At 39.8% G+C, this 27,515-nt stretch overlaps 1 protein-coding gene across 2 annotated transcripts in view; it reads right to left on the reverse strand.

Moving 5' to 3' along the window:
• The window catches only part of gli2a (GLI family zinc finger 2a), a 401,106-nt gene that overhangs the window by 323,372 nt on the left and 50,219 nt on the right, over positions 1-27,515 (reverse strand). For both annotated transcript variants that reach the window (XM_043694210.1, XM_043694206.1), the window contains exon 2: positions 18,071-18,126. The gene's annotated coding sequence lies outside the window, so the exon portion shown is untranslated. The remainder of the gene's footprint in view (positions 1-18,070; positions 18,127-27,515) is intronic.

The following is a 27,515-nucleotide window of genomic DNA, read 5'->3' on the forward strand; positions in this document are numbered from 1 at the left end:
GGCCTATCACCCTCACCTTGACCTCCTTCCACCTATCGCATTTCCAAAGCCCCTCCCCCAAGTCCCTCCTCCCTACCTTTTATCTTAGCCTGCTGGACACACTTTCCTCATTCCTGAAGAAGGGCTTATGCCCGAAACGTCAATTCTCCTGCTCCTTGGATGCTGCCTGACCTGCTGCGCTTTTCCAGCAACACATTTTCAGCTCTGATGAGTTTCTTAACCCCATTTTCCCACGTTCTCCCCGTTACCCTTGGTTCCCTTGACAAACAAGAACCTACCTATCTCCATCTTAGATATACTCAATGATCTGAATTCCACAACTTTCCTTGGCAACGAATTCCATAGATTCACCACTCTCTGGTTGAAGGAGTTTCTCCTTATCTCTTTCCTAATAGGTCTTCCCTTTACTCTAAGGCTGTGCCCTCAGATCCTAAAGTCTCCCCTACCAATGGAAACATCTTTCCAACATCCAGTCTGTCCCAGGCCATTCAGCATTCTGAATGTTTTACCTCATCCTTATAAACTCCATTGAGTATAGACCCAGAGTCCTTAAATGTTCCTCATATGTTAAGCTTTTTATTCCTGGGACCATCCTCGTGAACCTCCTCTGAACACACTCAAGGGCCAGTACATCCTTCCTGAGATATAGAGCCCAAAACTGCACAATACTCCAAATGTGATCTGACCAGAGCCTTATAGAAATATATCTGTGCCTTTTTATTCAAGTCCTCTCAAAGTAAATGCCATCATTGTATTTGCCTTTCGAACTATTGATTCAACCTGCAAGTTTACCTTGAGAGAATCCTGGACTAGAACTCCCAAGTTGCTTTGCACTTCAGATTTCTGAATTTTCTCCCAATTTAGAAAATAGTGCATGCCTCTATTCTTCCCACAAAAATGCATGACCTCACACTTTCTGAGGTGATTACGAGTAAGTTAGACAAAGGAGAGCCAGTGGATGTGATCTATTTCATTTTCCAGAAGGCATTTGACAAGGTGCTGCACAGGAAGTTTAGGGGAGGCAATGGCCTAGCAGTATTATCATTAGCCATTAATCCAGAAACTCAGCTAATGTTTTGGGGACCTGGGTTCAAATCCCACCATAGCAAATGGTGAATTTGAGTTAAATAAAGAATCTGGAATTAAGGGTCTAATGATGACCATGAAGTCATTGTCATAGTACATAGAAAAGTACAGCACAGAACAGGCCCTTCGGCCCACAATGTTGTGCCGAGGATTATTCCTAATCTAAAATAAAATAACCCCTCAATTCACTGCTATCATGTGCATGTCCAGCAGTCACAGAAATGTCCCTAATGACTCTGCTCCCACCACCACTGCTGACAACGCATTCCATGCATTCACAAGTCTGCATAAAAAACCTAGCTCTGATATCTCCTCTATACCTTCCGTTAATATCTTAAAACTATGGCCCCTCGTGCCAGTCAATCCTGCCCTGGGGAAAAGTCTCTGGCTATTGATTCTATCTATGCCTCTCATTACCCTGCACACCTCGATCAGGTCTCCTCTCTTCCTCCTCCTCTCCAGAGAGAAACGTCCGAGCTTAGTCAACCACTCTTTGTAAGGCAACCCTTTCTTAACAACCCTATCCACTTGGGTGGCAACTTTGAGGGACCTATGCATTTGAACACTAAGGTCCCCTTGTTCCTCCACACTGCCAATATTCAGCATTCAAGTTCGACCTTCCAAAATGGATCACTTCGCATTTATCCAGGTTGAACTCCATTGTTGATTGTCAGGAAAACCCCATTTGATTCACTAATGTCCTTGAGGGAAGGAAATCTGCCATCTTTACCCCTGGTCTGACCTACACGTGACTCCAGACCCACAGTAATATGGTTGACTCTTAACTGTCATCTGGGCAATTAGGGATGGGCAATAAATGCCAGCCTAGCCAGAGATGCCTACATCCCACAAGTGAGGTAAAATAAATAAATAAGGTAAGGTGCTGTGTGGTTAGGGGCAAGGTAATGGCATGGGTAGAGGATTAGCTGATTGGAAGAAGGCAGAGAGTGGGGATAAAGGGATCTTACTCAGGATGGCGGCTAGTGATTAGTGGAGTTCCACAGGGTTCGACTTTGGGACCAAAGCTATTCTCGTTAAACATTAACAACCTACGTTTGCAGATGGCACGAAGATAGGTGGAGGGACACATCATGTTGAAGCAGAGGGGAGGCTGCTGAAAGATTTGTACAGCTTAGGAGAATGGGCAAAGAAGTGGCAGATGGAGTACAATGAGAGAAAGTGTGAGCTTCTGGACTTTGCAGGAAGAATAGAGACGTAGACTATTTTCTAAATTTGGAAATCTAAAGCACAAAGGGACTTAGGAGTCCCAGTACAGGACTTTTTTAAAGTTAACATACAGATTCATTTGTCGTTGGGAAGGCATTCATTTCAAAAGGGTTAGAATACAAGTGCAGGGATGTACTCTTAAGGCTGTATAAAGCTCTAGTCAGACAACATTTGGAATACTGAGCGCAGTTTTGGGCCTCATATCTAAGGAAGGATATGCGAGCATTTGAGGGGATCCAGAGGAGGTTTATGAGAATAACCCCAAGGATGAAGTGCTTGTCATATGAAGAGCTGTTGAGGGCTCTGAGTTTGTCCTTGATTTAGAATGATGAGGGGGGGATCTGATTGAAACTTACAGAATAGTGAGATGTCTAGCAGGACAGACTAGAGAGGGCACAGGAAAACTTGAGATGAGGAGGAATTTCTTCAGCCAGGCAGTGATGCACTGCCACAGAAGCTTGTGGAGGCCAAGACATTGAGTGTATTTAGACAGAGACAGATAGTAAGGGGATCCAGAGTTAGAGGGAGAAGGCAGGAGAATGGGGTTGACAAACATGTCAGCCATGATCGAATGGCAGAGAAGACTTGATGAGCCGAATGGCCTAATTCTGTTTGCATATCTTATGGTCGAATATAGATGGAGTAACTGCTTTGTGAACACATCCCTTCTGTCCATAGGAATGACCCTACACCTTCCAGTTGCTTTCCATTTTAATAAACTGCCTTGCTCCCATGTGAAAATCTCCATCCTGGGGGACCTGCATTGTTCCAAAAAAGCACAATGTAAGCTCAAGAAAAAAACACCTGATTTTCTGCTTAGTCACTGTACAGCCTCTAGAACTCAATTTTGAGTTTCACACCTCAGCTTATGACCTCTGTATTGTCAGCGTTTCTAACATCCTCCAACCCCTATCCCATCCCCCTCTCTCTCACACACACATCCTTTTTGTCTTGTCGGATTTGCTCCCAGTAGAGCAGCTGATCCTTTTGTTTTACTTTCCACTCATTCATTTGCATGCATTTTACATTTCTACCTCTCCTTAACCACTATTAGCAACCCTTTAATCTTTGGCTCTGGAGAGCTTCACAATCTGTTCCACTCGCTTCTGTTCCCTCTCCATCTACAGCAAAACACCACCATTTTCCAACTCCTTCCAGTTCTGAAGTACAGTCAGACTGGGCTTGAAATGCTAGCTCTGTTTTACTCCGCAGATGCTGCCAGATTTGCTGAGTTCTCCAGTACTTTCAGCTTTTATTTCAGTTTTCCAGCATTTGCAATATCTTATTTAAATGTCAGTGTTGATTGTACAGCTAAAATCTAAAGTGGAACTGAATTCATAGTCTTGCAACCTGGTGCAGAAGTCTGGAAGTGAAATAACGTTCGCACAAACATTTATAGCAAAGATTTTACATGGCATCATACTAGGTAACATAAGGTAACTGATATTTAGCTTTCCAGCTGTGTTTGGATCAAGAGAATGAAATCAAATTTCCGTACTAAAAAAACACAATTTTACATGAACTCCTGACTTCCAGTCTCTGATATATGAGCAAACTTTCAAAACTGCAGATGGCATTCAACTTTGAAATGTAGTGAACATTAAGAATGATAATAACAGAATTCAAGAGGACATGGGCTAAAGATAATTCAATAAATACGTAAAGGAGAAACGAAAACTGGCAGGGAGAGAAAAAAGAAGTGGGCTCCTCCTGTTAAATTTTTTTATTCATTCATGGAATGAGGGCAACGCTATCATTCATTGCTCATCTCTAGTTGAGATTGAGAGTCAACCACAGCGCTGTGGGTCTGGAGTCATATGTAGGCCAGACCAGGTAATGATGGGAGATTCCTTCCCTAAAAGCCATTAGCAAACTAGATGGGTTTTTCCAACAATCAGCAATGGATGCATGGTCATTATTAGACTCTTAATTTCATATTTTTTACAGAATTCAAATGCCACCATCTGCTTTGGCAGCTATCAGACCCCAGCCCCAGAACACCAGCTGGGTCTCTGGATTAACAATCCAGTCTTAATGCCACTGGGCCATTGCCCAGTTAAGAGTTAGATCAGACTAGATGGGCTGAGTAGCCCTTTTTAAAAATTGTCTTCTTCACCTTTGATTCTATGAAAATTTGGCCCATATTAAGTAGTACCTGCAAGAACACATGATTGAACAAAACAGATTTGGAGATGCCGGTGTTGGATTGGGGTGTACAAAGTTAAAAATCACACAACACCAGGTATTGTGCAACAGGTTTAATTGGAAGCACTAGCTTTCGGAGCGCCGCTCCTTCACCAGGTGGTTGATGAAGGAGCGATGCTCCGAAAGCTAGTGCTTCCAATTAAACCTGTTGGACTATAACCTGGTGTTGTGTGATTTTTAACTTTGAACAAAACAGAAACATTCAGAGCATAACGCCTCCCTGACTTTCAAATAGCAGCCTGACTCAGTATAAACTGCATGAAATCATGAACTCAGCTCGCAACGTGGGGTTATCAAATTTTAGCATTAAGCTGATCAAGACAAATATCCATCTAAGGTGCAACTGAGAGAGAAAAAAATGATCTAAAATGTTGAGATTATTTGACTTTGAGGCACGCAGTGTCTCTGAAGTGAGGAGTAGATTCCAGCAGCAAAGTGTGCAAGAGGCAGAGTCTTTAAAAGAGTTACTTCGAGAAAGTGAGTAAAAGACTGTGAGGTAACAGTACCAATCCTTCTCGACATACTTTGCTGAAGTAAGTTATGCATTTATTAGAGCTCAGCAGCATTGAGTTCTATCTTCTGCTGCTCTTTCTGTTTCTCCTCCCTGACGGATCTACTGAATCTATCTCCTGATCAGTATGTAAACACTACACTAAATGAAAGTCTTGCATGCTGCACCATACATACAATATATCCCAGATAAAGTTTGAATGTAATTACATTGCTACAGTTCTGAAAGGCAGGATCAGCTCAGTAAAATGATTAATGATTTTTCTTCCAGGTTTGTTGTCTTTGTAAGCAGTGCGCTAGAACACTTTGTAACCTGATACATGGTGAGGAAATGCCTTTCTGCTCTTTCAAACAACAAATCTTGATGGTAGTTATTTGATGTATTCCTCAGCCTAAAAAGCTTCTTTTTGAAAAGTCAACTATCTGATCTGTCTCCGGCAAATTTTCCCTCATACTAAATTTAATATATTACAGTTCAGGCTGTTCAAATTGAAATTGGATACTTAATCCTCAACTCTCTTACCCAGTTGTGGAGTGTTTGTGATTGTGGGACAAGGCACTGTCTAACCAGCTGCAACATGTGTGAACGCAGCTTGCTGAATTGGAGTTGCGAATAGGTGTCCACAATTTAGTCTCCACAAGCAAATACTGACATAAAAAACTGCGTTCAGAGTCATCACCGTTAAAGAAACAGTGGATTTGTTTTCATCCGACTTCCAATAACATATGGGTTATAGTATTGAGGTGCTGACCATCATAAGCGTCAGGAGCTCTTTCTACCCACTGCGCGTGAAAGCCCAGCTGCCTTTCATCTGCTCTCTCACCTGTGGGAGGGAGCCAGCATGATGAGGGCATCAGCGACTCGCAGGAATGTGTGTGTATGCACTGGGTCTGAAGTTAGGACACAGCCCATTTACAATGAGCTATGAGTTCAAACAAAGCTCACTCGCATGTACTCCTGCTAATTAAATGCTAAGCATCAACAAGAACTTCTAATAACAGGTACAAGCCCAAGAGTTTCAACAAACTTATTTCTTTTTGCCATTCAATAGATCGTGGCATACAAGTCAATATGGCATATTAACCATTTTTCTGGTATCAGAAACTATGTTTATAAACTTACACCTTCCCCAACTTTTTTGCCAAGGAATGCTATACTCAATATGACTCAACCTCAACAATGCTGGGATGGGAGGCATAAATATATGTTATAACCAATATTGCCTCTAAGCTGCAGAGCTGAGGCTCCATGCACATCTATCAGTGTGTTGATGCCTTTTGCAGCATTTACATCTGGTTCCGGAAGCTTCTGCCAAGTACAGATCTTGCAGATCCATGCAGTAGAAGAAAGTTAGCAGGAACCACAGGCCTGTACATTTTTTGGGGTTTGATCCATCATCATAATATATATTATTAGTTTTAGAATTGGATTTTTTTAAAGCCTGAAGCTGATGGCTTTCAGTCAGTTCTGTGCAAACTGAAAAGATCAGAAGGTCCCTAAACTTTCATTGCTAAAGACAAGATGACCTGGTCATTATCACTTTGCTATTTGCAGGGTCTTACACAAACTCTTCCAAAGTTGGCTATAAAACACACTGGGACACCCTGAGGTTGTGAAACGCACTATATAAATGAAAGTCGTTCTTTTCTCTTTAAGTAATATGATCTTAGATTCCAGAGTTAACACTCTGTAAGCTTTTCATACTTGTCTCTAAGTCTAAATGGTGTGACTAAAAATCTCACCCCAGGATCTGGACACATAACCCAAGCCGCCACTTCAATGCACTGCACAGGGAGTACTGCATGCCTGGAAGAACTGTCCCCATGATCAAGTATTAAATTGAGAACCCTGCACTAACAGATATTAAAGAGCTCTTGGCACTATTCAAAAAAGAGCAGACAGCTTCTCCCAGAGTCTCTCTTTTATAATTATCAAAACCAGATTCACTGGAGATAATAATATGACACCTATGAGCAATGCAGGCTGGTACAAATACAACATTTTTAGAATTAGAATTAGGTTTATTGTCACATGTACTCAAGTACAGGGATGCAGGAGTACAGCAAAAAGTGTCACCATTTCCTGCAATATCTTAGGTACAAAGATACCTAGAAACTCTGAGGTGTAAGATGAAGAAATAAAGTTAAAAGATCAGCATTACAGTCCATTTCCATTTTTAAGCTTAATAGTAAAGGAGGATAATATGAGTGCACACGTTTTGTTTAAATTCATAAATAGAAAAGTATACTGCTTAATCTCACTAAAGTGTTAACTTTATTGAATCCTGAAGTACAAAGGGCAGTATTCAATGAAGTCAGAAATATCTATTTCCCAGAGAGTGAGAAAGTCTGGAGGAAACAAATTCAAGTGGAATGAGTATAGTGAGACAGTGAGGATAAAGAGCATGTGGTCTATGTCACCAGTGATGGCACAGTGACTAAGGGTAGTGTTGGCAAGGGATAAACAAACAGATGGTTAAAAACCAAACCACTATCCATGCCGTCTCGAGATGTTGCAGCCGGTCACAGGAAGAAACACAAAACTGATCTCGCACCATATTTTGTTTTGAATTCTGCCTCTCGGTCTAAAGCCAGGAGACTGGGTTTTAACCTCCCTGAACTCATAAGGGTCACTTGGGCTCCCATTAGCTCAGATTTACTCTTAACTGTCTAAGCTTCTGATTCTTCAAGTATCAAAGTAAACATAAAAACAAGCAGGAACATCAAAGAGCAATTCAATAATGGGGATTTGGGCTCCTCTGATAGACTCTTAGGAATTCCTTTTGGGAAGAATCCAAAGAAAGCGCTGAATAAGGTTAGAAAAGGAGCAGTGCACCGAGTTTAAAAAATCTTAACTAAAGAAAATGTGTAATCGCTTTTTTTCTGTTGAATTTGTAAATATTTTTGTTTTAACTACAGAAGGCTGAAGGCATCATTGGGAATTGCTTCAGAGAGTTGTCAGGTCCTGTAGAGTGAGATTACATGAATGAATAAATCAGAGCTACTGACACGCCCAGGTTTAATGACTATCCACTGACATTCACTGGTGTTCTTCACATTGTCAGGCTCAGAAATTCCAAAAAAACCATTCCCTAATTATATGTCGGCACTCACTCTGTAAACAACAATGTTTGCGAAAAAAAAGTCTGCTGAGAGGGGAAAAAAATGTAGTTGATAATCCCAGTTTCTGTTATATCACTTTTTCCTCATGCTCTCCTACATCCTTGCAGTGGTGACTCCAAGTGAGTATTCTGTGTTTTTTGCATTATACCAGACAGTGGGATAATGTTGAGCTATTCAACTCTGGGAGGCAGTCTAAAAAGCTAGAAAAACTGAAACAGATAACTTCTTTCCTCAGCTTAAAGGTTTTTAGCCTAAAAAGGAAAAACTCATTTTGCACTGGCCTGTTAGTCCTCATCCTCAGCCGTCAGAAGGTTTCATTCCCTAGTTCAGAGAGCAGATCAATAAAATCTTGGTGCAGCACCGAGGGAGCACTGCACAGTCAAAGGCGCCACCTTTTGGGTAAGATGTTAAATTGAGACGTTATTTGTTTGCACAGCTTGACCTAAAAGATCCTAAGCACCATTTTCTGAAGGTGAGTTAACCCTAGTGTTCTGTCCAATATTTATCCGTCAATCATTATCGTAGAAACAGATTATCTGGACATAAAGACATAGCGTCATAGAGATGTACAGCACAGAAACAGACCCATCAGTCCAACTCGTCCATGCCGACCAGATATCCTAACCTAATCTAGTCCCATTTGCCAGCACTTGGCCCATATCCCTCCAAATCCTTCCTATTCACATATCCATCCAGGTGCCTTTTAAATGTTGTAATTTTACCAGCCTCCACTGCCTCCTCTGGCAGCTCATTCTACACACACCCCTTTAGGTCTCTTTTATATCTTTCCCCTCTCACCCTCGACCTATGCCCTCTAGTGCTAGACTCCCCCACCCAAGGGAGAAGACCTTGTCTGTCATGAGCACACTGCTAACTGTGTGACTTCCTGTGCACTATTTCCTAACTTTTAACAATGATGACACTTCAAAAAAAGAATTACTTGGTTGCAAACCCCTTTGTCACACTGAGACAGTGAAAGGTGCTATATGAATGCAACTTCTGACTTTTCTTTTTCAACAAACTAAAATGTCTGTCACTTACATAAAATGAATTCAAAAGTCACTGTAACAGACCAGACCAAACCCTGTCAAAATATATTAAGAAGACAGCCTCGACCCGAACATTTGCTTAAGGCATTGCATTCTAGATATAATTCAATTGGTCAAACCAATGGACTTCGAACAAAACACACTTTATTCATAAACTACAGTTAAAAAGAATTGACTTAATTGTAACTTTATCGAAATGCTTACTGAAAAATTGCACAGATTAACTACTATTAACTAAGTGCTCCAATATAGTAACATCCCATAAACACACCCTTGGCAAAGGCAAATTCAGTAAAATGATTGTCTCATGTGCAATTCCAGCAGCAGGAAGAGAATCCCACCTTTTAGCTGTAACAGAGAGAGGAATAATAGATTCCACATCCAGCTTCTGCAGAAAGCAAAAACTAAAAATCCTGGTTCAGTCTATTGTTCTAACTTAAAAAAACCCAAGGCCTCGCAGGCTGTTTTCTTTCTTGGCTTTTCTCTGTATCTCTGTCTCAACCTTTGTCAGTAAAAAAAAGGACAAAATACACCTTGTAAAGCCATACTAATATCCTTTCAATCAGTGCTGCCATAACATCACTAAAACACTCTGTTCTTTTAAACTGAAACTAAAGTTCCCTCAACTGTGCCCACCAAACACTCCCAGGATAGGGACAGCATGGGGTCAGATACAGGTTAAAGCTCTCTCTGTGCTTTCAAACTAAAAGTAATGAAAAGTAAAGTTCCCTCGACTCTTTCAAACTGGAAGTTAAGATCCCCCAACACAGTCCACTTCAAATACTCCCAGGACAGGGAGAGCATGGGCTATATACAGTATGAAATGCCCCCTTTTAAACTTGAAATGAAAACTCCCTTGAATTTTTTAAACTGAAAGTAAAGTTTCCTCATCATTGTCATCACCAAACATTTCCTGGACAGAGACTGCACAGGATTAGATGCAGGGTAAAGGTTCCTCTACTTGTGCACTAAAAGGGAAGTCAAAAATAATAATGAAAGAGCCCGTGTTTCGAAATAAAACACAAATTAACAGAAACCTACAACATCAAAACAGCATTGTCCAGGTTGATGATGCACCCCAGCCCCTGTGATGTCCACTGGTCTCTAAATGTTTCTACGTGCCACTGAGCACTGTGTGCTTCATCTCCAGAGATACCAGGGTGTGAACATAATTGCCAAAGGGAGGCAGACAGACAGGAACAACGTGCAGCCCCATGACCTGCTGCCTGGGCATGTCGATGGCCATCTTGGATAGGCCCAGTAGTATAGTCACAAGGAGGTCCTTACATCTGCCTGCCCCTCCCCACATTGGATGCCTATAGATCAGGAGCATGGGACTGAGATGCAACCCCAGGAGCAGCCCCTTCCAAAAATGAAAAAGGACTGCAAATGGAAATAATCAATGCATTTATGAACAAACATTTTCTCCAGGCCACAAAAACAAGACGTGGCCTGACAACCAGTGAACTTACTCAATCAAATGATATTACAGGACAACTATGTGCAACAGTCTCCAGCCCAGATCCCTGATGGAAAAAGGGAGCATCTCCACCACCAGAGGGCAAAACGTCACGCCAAGGTGTGTCCGGGCAGTGGGAGAAGGTGGGGAAATATGGAGTGTGCATGAAGAGCCCATACAGGAAACACCACTGTCACAGAGAATTCCACAGGCCCACCACCCTGTGAGTGAAGAAACCTGTCCCCATGACTACCTCAAAATGCCCACACCCCACTCCCAGACCATGACCTGGTTCCAGAATGCCTAGTCATTGTGAAAATACTCCCCCCATCCCGTCCAATCCCATCAGATTCTTGCCTGAGAACATCCCCACTCTCTCAAACTCCAGTGAACATGGTCCCAATTGACCCAGTCTCTCCCTGTATGCTAGTCCTGCCATCCCAGGAGTTGGTTGGGTAAATCTTTCCTGCACTCTCTCAATTGGCAGACCATCCCTCCCTAGGGGAGACCAAAACTGCACACAATTCGAGATGAGGTGGGACTTCTTCACGAGAGCTGTGTGAATCTTAAGAGTTCTCTATTTCGGAGGGCTGTAAGTACTTTGCCATTGAGTATAATCAAGGCTGAGATCAGCAGATATTAGACATTAAGAGAATCAAGAGATATCAAGATAAGAGTGGAAGTGTGGTAAAGTCATCAGCTGTGATTATATTGAATGTCAGAAAATGTTCAAAGAGTTCCTAGCTCTTCCACTATTAGTACTGAGGGAATGTGGACTGGAAAAAATGTATTATTTGGATGTTAGATGAGGGCAGTGTCCAGAGCTCTAGTAAATGTAAAATGGTTCTGTCAGAGATGGTCTGGAGATCATTCTTACCTCAGTCAATATGAACAGAAACAGATGATTTAGTTCTTTAGTGTTTGTGGGACCATTTTGTATGCAAACTACACACTTGCTTTCATGAATGTTCAAAAGTGGATTGATTGACTGTGAAGCATTTTACAACATCTAGAAGGGATGGAAGGTACTAAATAAATGGCAGCTCTTCCCTATATGTGGCTGCTGATGAGTGCCCTTCCATGCATTTGCCAGGAATGAAAAACGTGCTGGATTTCTCCCTCCTCTGATTTAACCAGAGCTCCCAAGTACCAGCCAGCTGAGTTCAGCTAATAACAAAAGGAGATACTCGTGGAAGCAATTTAACTTCTCTCCAAAGGCAGGCTCCATCACGAATGATCCAGACCTTGGCAAGCCTGTTTAAATTTCCATCTCGTTGTCCCTGAGGCGTCACTCCGTTAATTCTGGCACCATTTAAAAATAAAAGTGTTATAATGACAGACATTATGAATACGAAGCTGGCAGCAGTTCAGAGGATGCACATTCAGCCACCCTGCCAAAAATCTGAAAATGCCACTTCCTTTGAAGTTAAACTAGGTCAAGGTTCCTTTGCCAATAATGTCTTGGGTGGGACATTGCATAATATCAATGAGCCCAGACAGCTATTCTCACAGAAAGAGTCTGGGAGGTTGACTGATCACCCAATAATGTTACAACATTACTTCCACTGATGGTCTCACCACCTCAAGTAATAAATTCACAGTAGTCGCAGGATTAGATCAGCAACATAAACGGCTGATGGCTCCAGCCTATGTCCTCTGCTGTTTTCTCTGGTCACTGGCCAACATATTTCTCTTTTCCTTTCTCTATGAGCCTTACTTTACTGCTGGGAGAAGTCCATTGATCAGAAATGTAAGTTGTGATTCACAATTCTTTGACGCCAGTAATGCGAAACCGAATATCAACCCACTCCCTTCGCCACCCGCCAATGCAAATGGGATCACTTCAAACACAGAATAAAACACGTCTCTGTACAAAGTACATATAGCAGCCTGACAAAATACAGCACCTACAACTGGAAAACAAGTGTCCTATAACAAGGTAATTTGCTGAACAAACATAAGAGATCTTAGTCTAAGTTTGCGAGAAAAGTGGTTGCTGAAAGTATATTACATCCTTAGTCCTACAGATCAATACAGTACACAGGCAATAACCATCATGTACATTGAGCAAAACGAATGTTGGTTATTCATTTGGACCTAAACAATTATTGGGGATTTGGTGAATCTTGGAAGAACATAATGCAGCTCAGTGTCTATTAAATAAACTTCAAAGAATGTTCTAATAATTACAAACAAGTGGATACACACAATTTCCTTAAGTGCCATATTGGAGCAAAATAGGAAACGTTTTCTTTGAAAAGAAAACACCCTTTTATCGTTCCAGTTTATAATGCTTAAGCAAACACAAACATGAATAATTGAATAGAATGCTGCATTATCAAAAGTGTGCTTCTGCAATTGAGACATTAAGCCAAGGCTCAGTCTGCATCAGCAGTGAGATCTCAGGGAACTATATGAAGAAGAGCAGTTGAATTCTCTTCGTGCCCTATCCAATGTTTATTCCTCAATTCAAACCCTGAACAGATGAGCTGGACAGTACTGCTCTTTGGACCTTACTGTGTGCTAAATAACTGTCACATTTCCTGTAACCAGTGAGTCCAAAAATACTTTATTGGTTGCTGAATACTTTGAAACTCCAGAATTATGAAATACGCTATGTAAAAGTTTTTTTCTATCTTCATTATAAACAGTAACAAATTATATTTAAAATGAATTATTAAATGAATATTCAGAACTTTTTTTAAAAATTGTATCTGTAGTCCAAGTATGTAACTGATTGAACTATCTATTTCAACCAAGGCACAAGCTATAAATGTACCACCTATGAATACATATGAAAGTCAAAGCAGAGATGATCTCATCTAATTTTCATGATTAGATCAGATTCATGCCGTAACATGTGTAGAATGCATAAGACTTGACTTGTTCTAATTTTTCAGCAAAATTAACACTATCATCTGTTTACAACAGAAAGGGGTGTTATATACACACATACATACATATAGATAGATTTTTTTGATCCCAGTTGATATTATTACTGGATAAGTCAGATCGTAGTCTGAAATGCAATGTGATAGATGTGTTTTTTGTTTTCAATGGAGACATACAACACACAATGCAAAAGAATAAATCAAATCATTTATATATAACACAAATTTAAAGATTTTAAAATACACAGTAAACTACGACCCCACTAATCCTAACAGCAACCTTTTACAGAATTCATAACAGAGAGAGAATTCTCTTCTCTATCACTTAGTTGTGGCTTCCATCTTCAGATCTTGAAAATCTGATCATTTCTTCCTTGAATCGTCATATAACTGAATCTACACTCTCTTAGCTTCAGAGTCGTTTCAGAGTTTCAAACAAACTCATCTGGTCTAAAGATTTAAACTAAACACCTGACACTAAAATGACCTATTCTTGACAGTTCTCCCTTTGTCAGTAACATCTTCGCAAAGCTGAACCCCAAAGTATTTTCCAAGTTACATGTGTTTCCACTAATAAACCAAAAAAGAAAGAAATCTTTAATTTTGTACACTAAAATCTTTAATTTTGTACACTAAAAGCCCAATGCACCACTGTTTACATTGTTCACTTATAAAAACTCTCCCACAACAAACAAAACCTCACTATACCCCACCCATTCTCCCTCTCACTGTTTCTAAAAGAAATACTTACAAGTTAACCACTTCACATCTTTAGGCACACAAACTAAAACCCACATGCCACTAGTTCAAACCCAAACTCTAAAATACCTCTTATTGAAATACAGATAAATTGCAAACTATCTGAACACACACACACACACACACTTACACACACACACATACACAGAACTTGTTTTTACTAAATACATTTAGGAATGCTGCTATGTGATAAAGCTCAATCTGGTGCTAAGCACAAGTCAATGTCTTGTTCCTAGAGTCAGCATGCTTGGTCACAGCAAAAAACCTTTTTATTCCCAACATACTTTCTCTCTAGGTGCAGCCTATTGTCAGTGGTGTCCATTTACAGCTCATGCCTATCAATCCCTGAAGCTCCTAACAATAGTTTCAATTACTTGTCCAAGAGTCGTTATGTTTAATAACCGTCTTCAAACAAAGTCTTCTTTCCAATTTCATTTCAGCATTGGTGTTGTTTCTGCCAAGGTCCCAGCAGAACAAGTCAACATTGAAAAATGTAAAAAAATAATTTCAATGGTGGCTTAATACATTAATAAAATGTCTCTAGGCATGAAAAACTGGAGGAATCTTTGGGGGATACAGTGATTGTTGTCACAAAGCAAGAATTCTGCATTGGTAACAATGAGGATTAACACTGGTGAGATTAAAAAGCAAAAAAAAGGTAGTGAGGTGGTGAAAGGAACTTTAGGTCGTGCCCTTCATCACCTCAGCATATCCTTAAGTGTTTTACAGCCAATTAAATACTTATTTCTAAGCAGAAAACCAGAGCTGTTTTATTTTCTGGTTGGTTGTTTCACAATAGTGCCAAGAATATAAAATTATTTTTTCAGAGCCAATTCTGGTTAAGAGGTGTATTGACCATCAGTGTTGGCCATTCACTATTAAACCCTCTCAACTTCTTGTAAATTCCAGGCTACTGCCTTCAAGCACTGCAGCTTAACATTCTGATCTCAGCTTGCTGAGTGCCTCAATTGTTTCATTTGGCATTCATACTTTTCAACTTTACCAGGGATCAATTCAATTAGAATGATTCCATCAGTCTGCTCTCTCAAAACATGATGAACGGATTGGTTTACAGACCAGACATTGGTCCTTTGGGCTTTGGGTGACTCACTTGATAACTTTGAGAGTCTGTTCATTCTGCTGCAAGCCTTAAATGTGTTTTACAATGCTACACAACAATCTCTACTATTTAACTAACTGCAAATAGACACTACTCCACAGGCTTGAGCACAGCTTGACAGGTCCCACTGAGAGACTGCTGTACAGATGGGGTCACCACCTTTAGGAAAATTGAGTTCCTGACCGAGCTATCAGGAGGGTGTAAAAGTCTTTATTTTGAATAAGAGCAGGGGACTTTGCCCTAGTACACAAACAGAGAATGCTGGAGAAACTCAGCACGTCAGACAGTGCCTGTAGAGACAGGAACAGGGTTAATGCTTTGAGTGTGATCAGATTATTTTTTGGCACTGGTTTTCCCCTATGTAATATTTATCCCACAACTAACATCATGAAAAAGGTATGTTATCTAGTCATCAGCGCTTTTCTAAATGTGGAACCTTGCTGTATGGCAATGATTATATCGAGAGGTCCCAGGTTGCAAGTGGGTTCTATTCTAGAGCCCATTCACAAGTCAATTTGTACACAAGTTAGAACATGATGCAGGACAATATAAATAGATATAAATAAAATATAATTTAAAAATTCATAAGTACGAGAAAATGTTCACATAGGGTTTTTAAAATTACACCTTTACAAGATTATGTTTGCAAGTTGAATGTTCGTAAATTGGTGACCCCTTGTACCTGCAAGGTATTCGTTGCACGCAAAGTAGTTCAGGACTTTCTGGGGTTGTGAAAAGAGCTATATAAATGTAAATACTTTGTTATTGATTCAGTACATGAATCAATGTGGAGTTCTTCCAATGGTTTCTATTGTAATGTCACTGTCATGCCAAGTGAGTTTTGACATAGTATCACCCGAAATTTATAAGAACATGTAAACCGCAATGTAGAGGGCCGGTCTATGTATTTTAGTGATGTTGGTTGAAGGATGAATACTGGCCAAGACAATGACACAAGAACAGGAATAAGATATGTAGCCCTTTTGAGCCTATTCTTTCACTCCGTGAAACCATGGCTGCCATTAGACCCAAGGAGCTGGACTCCCTTGGTCTTCCTCAAATGATATCATCGTTAGTGGTTTGCTCTGTGGGATAAATATTGGCCGCAATCCTGCAGAGAACTCTAATGCTCCTCCTCTTCAAAAAAAAATCTATATCTCCTGACAACACACTGGGACAGGAAGTCAGTGCAGCTGACATCATCACTGTGCACCCAGAACAGGAAGTCAGCACCCACTCCACCTGAGCTGAACAGGAAGTAAATCATTTGTCCTCTTGTAGTGCTGCAGCCAGGTTGTCTTGAGACACTCACAGGTGTTGACTTCTGTCATCAACTCCTGCCGCCAGGCTTTGTTAGTCAGTTTGGCCTCTTGGTGCTCTTCTGGAGAAAAGTACTTCCCCTCTGTGCTGGACAGTCTTTTAGAAGGACTTATAGAGAGCCATCAACAAGGAATCACTAATTGCTTTTTGCCTGGTCTCTGACAACCCCAGGGGTGGGTAAGGGTGATGCATAGATGTTCAGTGATGCTTCCTGTGTTGCTGAGAGTGAAGGATTGTCCACATTGTTAAATGTGGCACCAAATGCTCCCAAAGGGCTTCACTACTTCCTGCCCATAAAGTGTGGCATTTTATCAACATAAAAATATGTAATGAGCTAATAAAAAGCATAATTGTGTAAGACAATCCAACTTGTTCCTCAGTAGAAGTCTCTTCCACTTTGATATCCACCACCAAACTTAGGCTTGAATAAAACAACATTCTGTCCAGAGTTAAGGTTTCAAGAAAATAGTCTTTCATGAGAACGGTTCTGGTGAAATGTCATGAACGGAAAATTTGTTTCCTTTCTATGAATGCTAACTAACCTGTTGAGTCTTTCCAGCATTTAAAAAAAAATCATTATAACCTCCACTATCTCCTCTTATTTGAAAGATGAACCTGATCAGCTGTATTAGGAGACACTGCTGGACCAGGTAGGATTTGAGCTTAGCCCGTCAGGCTCAGGGGTAAGGAAATTGGTGCTGCGCTACTTGACCCTCATAATTATCAGCTTACTGTGATAAATTGATATATTAACGGACATGAATGTACTGCAAGATTTGACCACTAGGTATGTCTGTGGAGCAGAATTTCAAAATATTTTTTCTCAACTCCATCAACAGTTCACATGCAAACTATAATCAACTGACTGTGCACAATATGATTAGCAACTCACCAGGAATTCATTCACCAATTCGGCAACTGATTTACACTGTTTTCTCTCACACATAACCATAGATATTTCTTGCTTCATTGGAAATTTGACACATGTGCCTCTCGTTCCAAATTTAATGGTTTTGTCATCTTGACAAATTGGAATTTCTTATTAAAGCTAAGGAATCATTTTGCTTGGTCAGAACAGTATTGATAGCATCACCAATTACTAACATTAGCTTGGTACAGTACCATTGTAACATGCTTCAATAATGACCTTGGAGATACTATTTGTAGAAGACATAAGATGATGATAGCAAATATCAATTACGAAAACCAGAATTTTAGCAACATGAAACAATATTCTGAGACATAGAAGGGGCAAGTAAACCAGCTGAGTTAATTAAAAATAATTGAAAAGACATGGAAAGTGGATTATGATTACACTTACCTTATAAATAAGGACACTATGGTTTCTTCACCTTACTGCGGAATATTTGCAGTCACCTGACAAATAGAACATTCAAAAAAGAGCTATTAAGGAAACTGTATACTACTCATCACACATTGACATGCAGTACTTTACAGAGTCATAGACATGTACAGCACAGAAACAGACCCTTTGGTCCAACCTGTCCATGCCGACCAGATGTTCCAACCTAATCTAGTTCCATTTGCCAGCATTTGGCTCACATCCCTCCAAAACCTTCTTATTCATATACACATCCAGGTGCCTTTTAAATGTTGTAATTGTACCAGCCTCCATCACTTCCTCTGGCAGTCTCATACCATAAATGCACCACCCTCTGCGTGAACATGTTGCCCCTTAGGTCCCTTTTAAATCTTTCCCTTCTCACCTGAAAAGGATAAAAAAGCTATAGCATGTCAACAATGCTGCATATTAAATGTACAGATTCAGGATGCACCCCTAAATGAAAAATTGCTCTGCTTATTTGAGAAAAAAACACTTTTTACACCTTAAAAGTATTGCAAGGAAACCACAGTTAGAGATTTTAATAAAGCACTTAAGTTTTTGAATAATTTCTATTGACTGAACCATTTAATCCATTCTATCTTTTTCTATGTTTATACACTGTGTGTTTGCAGAATTGTAAAATACATGGGCCTTAATTATTAGAATTCTGCAAGTTTTTCAATAGCTTGAACAAACTCTCCTGTAATAAAAATTATCTTCTTTTTTATTATTGTTATTATAATTAAAAGCATGCATGTCAACAAACTTTCTGTCCTTATTTCACAGACTACCAGGCGGTATTTCTGAAAATCGTCCCTCCAACGCATCCAAAATATTTTTAAACAAGATGACACCATTTCTTTGTAAAAACAAAACAACTTGCAATAACAGCATTGAGAGAATTAAAGACTTGCACTTTCTCACACCTTACAGAACTCGGAAATATATCAAAGAGTTTCACTTACAGGGAATTATCTTAAATGCTGTTTTGTTTGTGTAGGCAAAGTTACCAAATTTTCCAAGATAACTATCATCCTTTCTAACTGAAAACTATCATCATTCACATACAAAGGCACACTATATAAAATTATCAGATTTGTACACACACCATGATTGTTGACTATAAGTGCTCATATATTTTAACTCAAATGCATGTGGATATAAATACTTTACATTTCAAATGACCAGACCACAACCCACTTCATTGGCTAGGAAGTATTTTGAGATGACCTGCAATTATAAACAGCATTGTATAAATGCAAGTTACATCTGTTTAAAACCCATATTCATTCAAGATGAGTAAACTCATCCCCCTCATTGCTTCCAAGTCACATAATTATTAATGATAGTGTGAATAATAGATCAATATATATTTGAAATTTTAATAATATTTTACAAAGTATTTTATTGAACACTTTTGCAAAATGAAAGCTCTGAAGAAATGTACAATGGGATTCAAAATATTAATATTGCTTCTTTCTCTGCTAATGCTGCTAGTCCTGCCAGATTTCCCCAGCATGTTGGATTTTAAGGGCACTTCTATAAGGTCTGATTCTCATTACGTAGAGAATCAAGTAAGTTTCCTTAAAAAGTACTTTCTTTTAAAGGACAAAATGTAACTCTGAAGCAATATAAATGCAGTATTCTGTAGCAACATTCCAATTCTTTAAGTAGTTTGATATTGGCTGCCTTGAATTACAAAGTAAAGGGCGAACAGGTTTATTTTTAATCTACTTCTTCATTGTTCATGTTATCTGGTGGCTCCTGACACTTGCAAATGCAACATCAATCACTTGATAAATGACTGAAAGTTCTGGTCAGCTTGGTCATCAGCGACCACGGGGAAGGAAATAATTAGACAATCACCACACTGCAAGGAGCAAATAACAAGAGGAAGATGATAACCATCGCTTGGCACTCCCCCTGCAATCCCACCACCACCCCCAGCCAACTAAAAAGCCCGAGTGGAGTTATTAAACGTGTCCACGGTTGACAGCACTTCCTTTATTTGGTGACCGGACCTGTTTGCTGACTGACAAACCACAGCTGGTGTAAGGATTCAAGTTCATTGAGGTTAGGCTGCTGCAGACTTCTTGAATGGCTTCATTCATACAAATATATACATATATATATTCCTCTCATCCTTCACAAGAAGGGATTTCTACATCCCACCAACCATATTATAGGATTTCCATGTCCCTGCCGGGATTAAAACCAAACATAAATTATTTCGAAAAGCAGAAACCGTACATCACATATTTGCCCCTCTTTCCTCTCAGCCTCCTTTCTATTGCAATGCTGCATGCAATATGCTTTTGGACTTTTGATCTTAAGGACAGCCAACTTCCAGGAATGTTAAATTAAGACCAAAGTGTTTAAAATATGTCGGAACAAATTACTGCAGATGCTGGAATCTGTACTGAAAACAAAAAATACTGAAGATCACAGCGGGTCAGGCAGTATCCATGGAGAGAAAGCAAGCTAACATTTCAAGTCTAGATGACTCTTCATCAGAGTTTAAAATATAATTGTATCTTTCTCTGACGATGAGCATTCAAATCCCTGATCCTAATTTTTCAATTCATTGCTAATTGCAATTAATTTTTCTTTGATTAAACATGAATTGTGGGTGTTTATGATTTCAAACATTAATGTCATTTTAGTTTCCTATTCCAACTTATTTCACAAGGTCTCCAAACTGTTAACGCATGCCACAATGTCTATGTTCCACAGTAGTGAATTCTAGAACATATCTTTCATGGTATACTCTGAACCTATTCCTTTAATGTGTCCATGGTCAGAATATCCATCTCTCAAGATAATTACCACTAGAATGTTCGGTTACTGGATTTCTAGATGTTGAAGATCCTTTGATTGGATTCTAAGAACTGGTATGTTCTCTTACGCTGAAAATGTGTTGCTGGAAAAGCGCAGCAGGTCAGGCAGCATCCAGGAAACAGGAGAATTGACGTTTCGGGCATAAGCCCTTCTTCAGGAAATCCTGTTCCCTGGATGCTGGCTGACCTGCTGCACTTTTCCAGCAAGACATTTTCAGCTCTGATCTCCAGCATCTGCAGACCTCACTTTCTCCTCATGTTCTCTTACGGCAAGTCACCTTCTTGAGATGCCAAGAACCTAATTATTGTCCTGATTTTTTTAAGTAAAATAGAAATACCTTGTATTCCATATCAAATCATTCATCTTGGAACAGTGAATTGTCAGATCTCTTCTTTCAGAGGGCTACAGCACCGCTTGATGTACTATCCTTGGAGTTCTATACCTAACATATGCCATCAGTCATCAGGAAAGTGCTGGAATCTATTATGAAGGAAATCCTAGCAGTATATTTTGGAAAGTGTACTATAATTAAAACAAGTTAACCTGGTTTTATGAATGAGAAATTTTGCTTGATAAACTTATTGGAATTCTTTGTGCATGCAACCAGTAGGCTAGACAAAGGGGAACCAGTAGATGTTATACACTTGGATTGCCAAAAGGCATTTGATGAGGTGCCACAAAAAGGATTAGTGTACAAGAAAATGTCTCATGGAATTAACGGTTATATATTAAAAGGTTATTTAACTGACAGGAAGCAGATGCAGCACTTTAATGTTAGCTGGCTGTGACTACTGGACTGAGGTGGGGATGTCAGCTACTTACATTAATATTAATATCTCAGACAAAGAGAAAAGAATAATGCATGTAAATTTACTGATGATACAAGGCTAGATGAAAGTGTAAGTTATGAGGGGGACACAGAGAGACTGCAAATAGAAAGGCTAAATGAGTGGGCAATAAGATCGCAGTTGGAACATAATGTGAGAAAGTGTAAGATCATTCACTTTGGCTTGAAAAACACAAAAAGCAAGAATATTTTTTACAAGTTATGAAACACGGAAACGTTGATGTTTAGAAAGATGTGGGGGTTTACTCATTCAAGGAATATGAACAAATAATATGCAGCGCAGCAAATAATTTTATAAAAGCAAATTGAATGTGGGTCTTTATTGTAAGCCAATTGGCAAACAAGAATAAGGAGATCTTGCTATAATTGTAATTGGCTTTGGTGTGACCATACACAAAATTCTATGTGCAATTTTGGCCTCAACTTTCAAGAATGAAATATAGTATTTGCTTTTGAAGCAGTACAGCAATTATTCGCTGGATTTGGCCCTTGAGTGACAGGGTTATCTTCAAAATTTGACTTTGATAGAATGATATTTAACCTCCTATCTATATGTAAATGATACACTGACTATATCTGAATCCATAGCAGCATACAAGAATTTCTCTACAAATCATAAAGTGCTCCTTTCTGTGTGCAAATTTACTTTTGAAATTGATCAGTCAAATCAGCTCCTTTCCCTCAACATCATAGTTGAGAAATGGAGGTTCTCCAATACCGTCTACTGCAATCCTACCTTCACTGGTCCATGTATATGTTGGGACTCCAACAATTCCGCTTGCTGTAAGATTGACATTTTTGGAATCCTTGTAAACAGGGTCCCATCCATTTGTTCATTGTGCAAATAGGGAACATCAAATCCATCCTCCAGAGTCAGATCAATTCTTGCTATATATTGCACAAATCATGAACAGGGCCAAGAGTGTCATTTTTGGCCTTGCAAACTACCCACTCTACCTCATATTACATTATCTGAAAAAATCGAGCAAGAGATTAAGCTAGCTGTCTCACACAGCTACTTTGTAGTGGCACCATGAGCAGAGTTCGCCACCAACAGGATGCTACCATAAAGCCAAAAAGACATTCTACCTATCACAAAGATGAGTTGTGTGGTATATGAATTTCAGTGCTGGTTCATGTTCGGCAAACTGTACATTGCAAAGACTGGCAGATTATATTAAACAGTATACAGTATCTCTTTCGTGGTTCATAACCAAGTAAGATACTGATCTTACCGAATCAAGCTTCACTTGCAAAATTCACAACAGTGTCCAATATCGGATGTAATTCTGCAAGTGGACAGCATTTGTTAAATAATCCAAAGACATATGCTGACAATCAATTTATGACCATCCATCTGGCGCTTAGTGTTGTACATTTGTGAGTATAAGAAGCTTCATATTTAATGCATCAGACCCTGTTGTTGGCAGATAAAAAGTATATGTGCATGTAGTGTACCTGTTTCAAATGAAAAAAACTGGTGACACCTATTCTCAGATTCATGTCCATTGACCAATTAGAGTTAACTTGCATGATTTAATTATTTTTTTACAATGTTTTGCAGTCAATTGTCAGTCACCATCTGACTGATGCATTCACCATGGCAACACCTCTCCCAATCAGAGTCTACGTGCTAATCAATCAGCCCTCTCCTCTTCTCCAGACAGTATGAATCTTGTATGCCCAATACTCTGGTCATTCTTGTGAATTATCCTGATGAGCTTTGACAATACATGCCCTTTTCTAGCAATGCCCTTGTTCATTCAATAATGTAAGTAATTATCAAATTAATCTTATTTTTAAAAATGAATTTTAAACATGGTAATTCAGACGAAACACTGAAAAGGCATAATTTTTCGATACATTCATATTGAATGATGAAGGAGAATGGATTCAGTACTGACATCCCACCCCGTTCAGGGTAAAGCTATTGATTTTGATCACGTGCCAACATAGATCCTTGTGTGGCTCAATGTTCAATTTCGTTGAAGATACTCACTCCTGACAAGAGGCTGTGGACATCTCACAAGCATTGTGTAAAATCATGGTTTTTTTTGCAGTTTTTATGTGAAGACTTTTGTTCCTATGCTCATTATTATGATTGCCAGATGGTCATAAAACTTGGCGCAGTATTTCTCAGATGGTATTCACCATCAGAAAAGACAGACAAGGAAATAATTCCCAGCAGCCTCACAGCCACGGGCAGGGGGTGGATGGAATGTTTTGGCGGGAAAAGGGGTGGGCTGTCATGGTGGAAAGAACGAGGGGATTAAAGATCACTAGGTAGAGGGGAGCGGTCAGACTTACTGGAGGTCGTCACCCAACTCAGAATGGGAAAGGAGGGTCATGAGAGAACTGAGCCTTCATCCAACTCTTTCCCACCTAAGGACTTGGTTTGGTAACTTGAAAACTGAAGATGGAAGTAACTGATTAGTGACATAAGAACCTCAATCGGAGCAATACCAGGCATTTGCCTGAGGCTTCAACCCCACCTCACTCCGTCCCCCCTCCACAGAATTTCAGATTTCGCCCATTTATAGCATTGTACAAAATAATAACGATCCTATCCAGTCCCACTGTTTATACCAACTGAGAAATCAAGTGCCACTCATCAAACTCTTAACTTATAAACTCAACTTTTATCCCCATTCTCCCAACTAAATGCATTGATCAAGCTGAATCCCAGCAGTTAACATGCTCAGGCCTGGATTACTGGTGGTGACAGTGAAGCAGCAGCAGGGCCAGGGTCTCCTGGGCCATTAGTGTCATCATTACTCTTCCCAGAGCAGGACTTGTTGAGCACAGAAACACCTTGTACATGCCCTGAAGTCATGGTTGAGACCCAATTTGAACAGAAAATGAACTAATTTCTTTTTATCCTTATTGTACATCAAGATGGTGCCAGATTGTGGTGACAAAACACTTTTCACTAGATCTTCAAGACATTTGTGACAATACATAAATCACTCATCCATCATTCATTCATTGCTCTGCCAACAAGCTGCTTTTACTGAATATTTATAGGACTACAAATCATGCATAAAGTGGAAAATGCAGGAAATCCAATGCTTGTTCATTTGATAACAACACTGCTGAAAGCTGGATGAAGTGGAAGACCATTTTCACAATGGTCCTCAGTTATTAGATGAAAGGAGGACAAAAAGGTGCCCTGCTAAGGAGGCATTGGCTAAACCGAATATCGAGAAGTATTTTCCACTCTAAATGGAACATAGAAAAAGATGCACAAGTAAGCCATTCAGCCCTTTAAGCCTACACCAGCATTCAATATGATTACAACTAGTCATGCAATCTCAGTATCCCATTCTAACACTCCCCCCATACCCCTTGATCCAGTTAGCCGGAAAAGCCATGTCCAGCTCCCTCTTGAATATATCTGATGATGGGTCAAACAAATCTACATGATCAACTCTCCAATTATCCACAGTCTGAACTCCCTGCTGGAACATTCTGACAATAAAGTCTTGAGGAATGATCTCTTTACCCATCTACTGAGGGCCATTCACCTCCTACTTGACAAAACTGGCTTCACCAGGTCTTCCTTTCAGTTCATCACTCAATAGGTAACAATGCAACAACTGCTTTGGCAGTGTACTGTGTAATGGGATACATGCAAAGTTAACAATGCAACAGATTGCAATGTGCTTTGTTTAGGTACAAATTCTGACAATTTCTGATTTATTATTGTCACATGTACCTATGTACAGAGAAACGTTTTGTTTTACAAAGACAAAAAGATCATAGGGTGATTAAACAGAGTGAGGAATGTAAAGTTTTGGCTGCAAGGAAATTGTGCAAGAGCAATATTGGATTTAAAATTTGAGAGATCCATTCAGAAGTCTAGTAACAGCGGGGAAGAAGTTGCTCTTGAACCTGTTGGTATGTGTGTTTAGGCTTTTGTATCTTCGGCCTGATGGAAGAGGTTGGAAGAGATTATAACCGTACAGTACATATTCAGTAATTGTCACCAAATAAATTTCACTGTGGCACATACTTCTAAATGACAAAGCCAAATTTAATTGAACTAATGTGACTAAAGCACAAGCAAAACTGATTGAAGAAAACATAAACATTGAGTAAAAAGCTGCTGAAGTTTTCAAGTTCCTAAACTACAAGTAATCACTGTAATGTAAAATTTAAGCAAGAGGACAGGAAAGCAATGTGGTGAGCCAGAGTTGTTTCCACCTGTTCCACTAATAAAAGCTCTTTTGTACACCAATTCAGTCTTCCAGGAGAATGAATGCCAAAACCTGATTCGAGGATTTTTTTTTGCTCCCCTCAGTCTAGACTAAAAGCACCTCATTAAATATCACAGATCGCTGTCTATCTAACAGAATCATTATCTTTCGGTAATCTGAAATGAGCACTTTTCATGAAATATTTTTAATGAGCCCTTTTTTGTTGGATGGGGGTGAGGGAGAGAGAGGAGGGGCACGGGGGAACTAATTGCCCAAATATTGTTATTAAAGGCTGTATGCCTGCTATTCCAAAAAAACTTACTTTCGTCGGTAAAAATGGAACATGGAAAGGAGCCTTGCTGATTTAATGAATGAAGCACAGCATAAGCATGCCACTGAATGAGTTTCAATGCCAAAGTTATTATAACAAACTACTGCAGCTGACTTTTAAGAATGGCTTTCATTTCTTTGCGTAGACCAATAGGATTGGTCAGGTGCGCCCAAGAATCATTTTTTTAAACAGTTGCTACAGGCTACCAAGTGTGGGTCTACTCCAACCAAACGATCGGAGCATTGATTTGCCAAGCACAGATCTATGCAAGTGAGGCTTGCAAATCAAAATGAATCAGGGCCTCAGTATAAAAAATGGCGAGGTGATGGGATGAGCAATTTAGGACTTCAGTGGGTGGTCAACCTGTAGAATTCAGAACCACAGAAGGTTGTGTAAGTTGAAGTGTATTGATTTTAAAGATACATTTTTAGATGTTAACAGAATCAAGGGGTTTAGAGAGAAAGTGGGAATATGGTGTTTACTGAGCATCAGCCGTGATCTTATTGAAGGGCGGAGCAGCCATGAAGGGACTTGAAGAAGCAACTCACTGCTTTGTGTGATGTTAAAATGGTCCTGTAAGTTTAAAAAAAAGCATCTTTTCTTTCCAGAACTAATAACTTTCATATTTTCAGTGCAAAGTAGAACGGAGCTAAAGTGGTTGCAATCAATCCTTCTTTTGAATTTCAGAAAGCAATGACCATACTGAAACTAGGCAGGCATAGCTGGGGCCCATACGGGTGCCCATGTCTACTCCTTTGGTTTGGAGGAAGTGGGAGGATTGGAAAGAGAAGTTCTGCTTCTTCGTTGGATATGTGGAACAATCCATCTTCCGCAGCTACACTGGCACCACCCCCCACCTTTTCCTCCGCTACATCGATGACTGTACTGGTAGTACCTCGTGCTCCCACGAGGAGGTTGAACAGTTCATCCACTTTACTAACACCTTCCACCCCGACCTCAAATTTACCTGGACCGTCTCAGACTCCTCCTTCCCCTTCCTAGACCTCTCCATTTCTATCTCGGGCGACCGACTCAACATGGATATTCACTATAAACCGACTGACTCCCACAGCTATCTAAATTGCACCTCCTCCCACCCTGCCCCCTATAAAAATGCCATCCCATATTCCCAATTCCTTCGCCTCTGCCACATCTGCTCCCAGGAGGACCAATTCCAATACCGAACAACCCAGATGGCCTCCTTTTTCA

Source organism: Chiloscyllium plagiosum, chromosome 7, assembly GCF_004010195.1.
Source record: "Chiloscyllium plagiosum isolate BGI_BamShark_2017 chromosome 7, ASM401019v2, whole genome shotgun sequence".
NCBI classification, from domain to species: Eukaryota; Metazoa; Chordata; class Chondrichthyes; order Orectolobiformes; family Hemiscylliidae; genus Chiloscyllium; species Chiloscyllium plagiosum.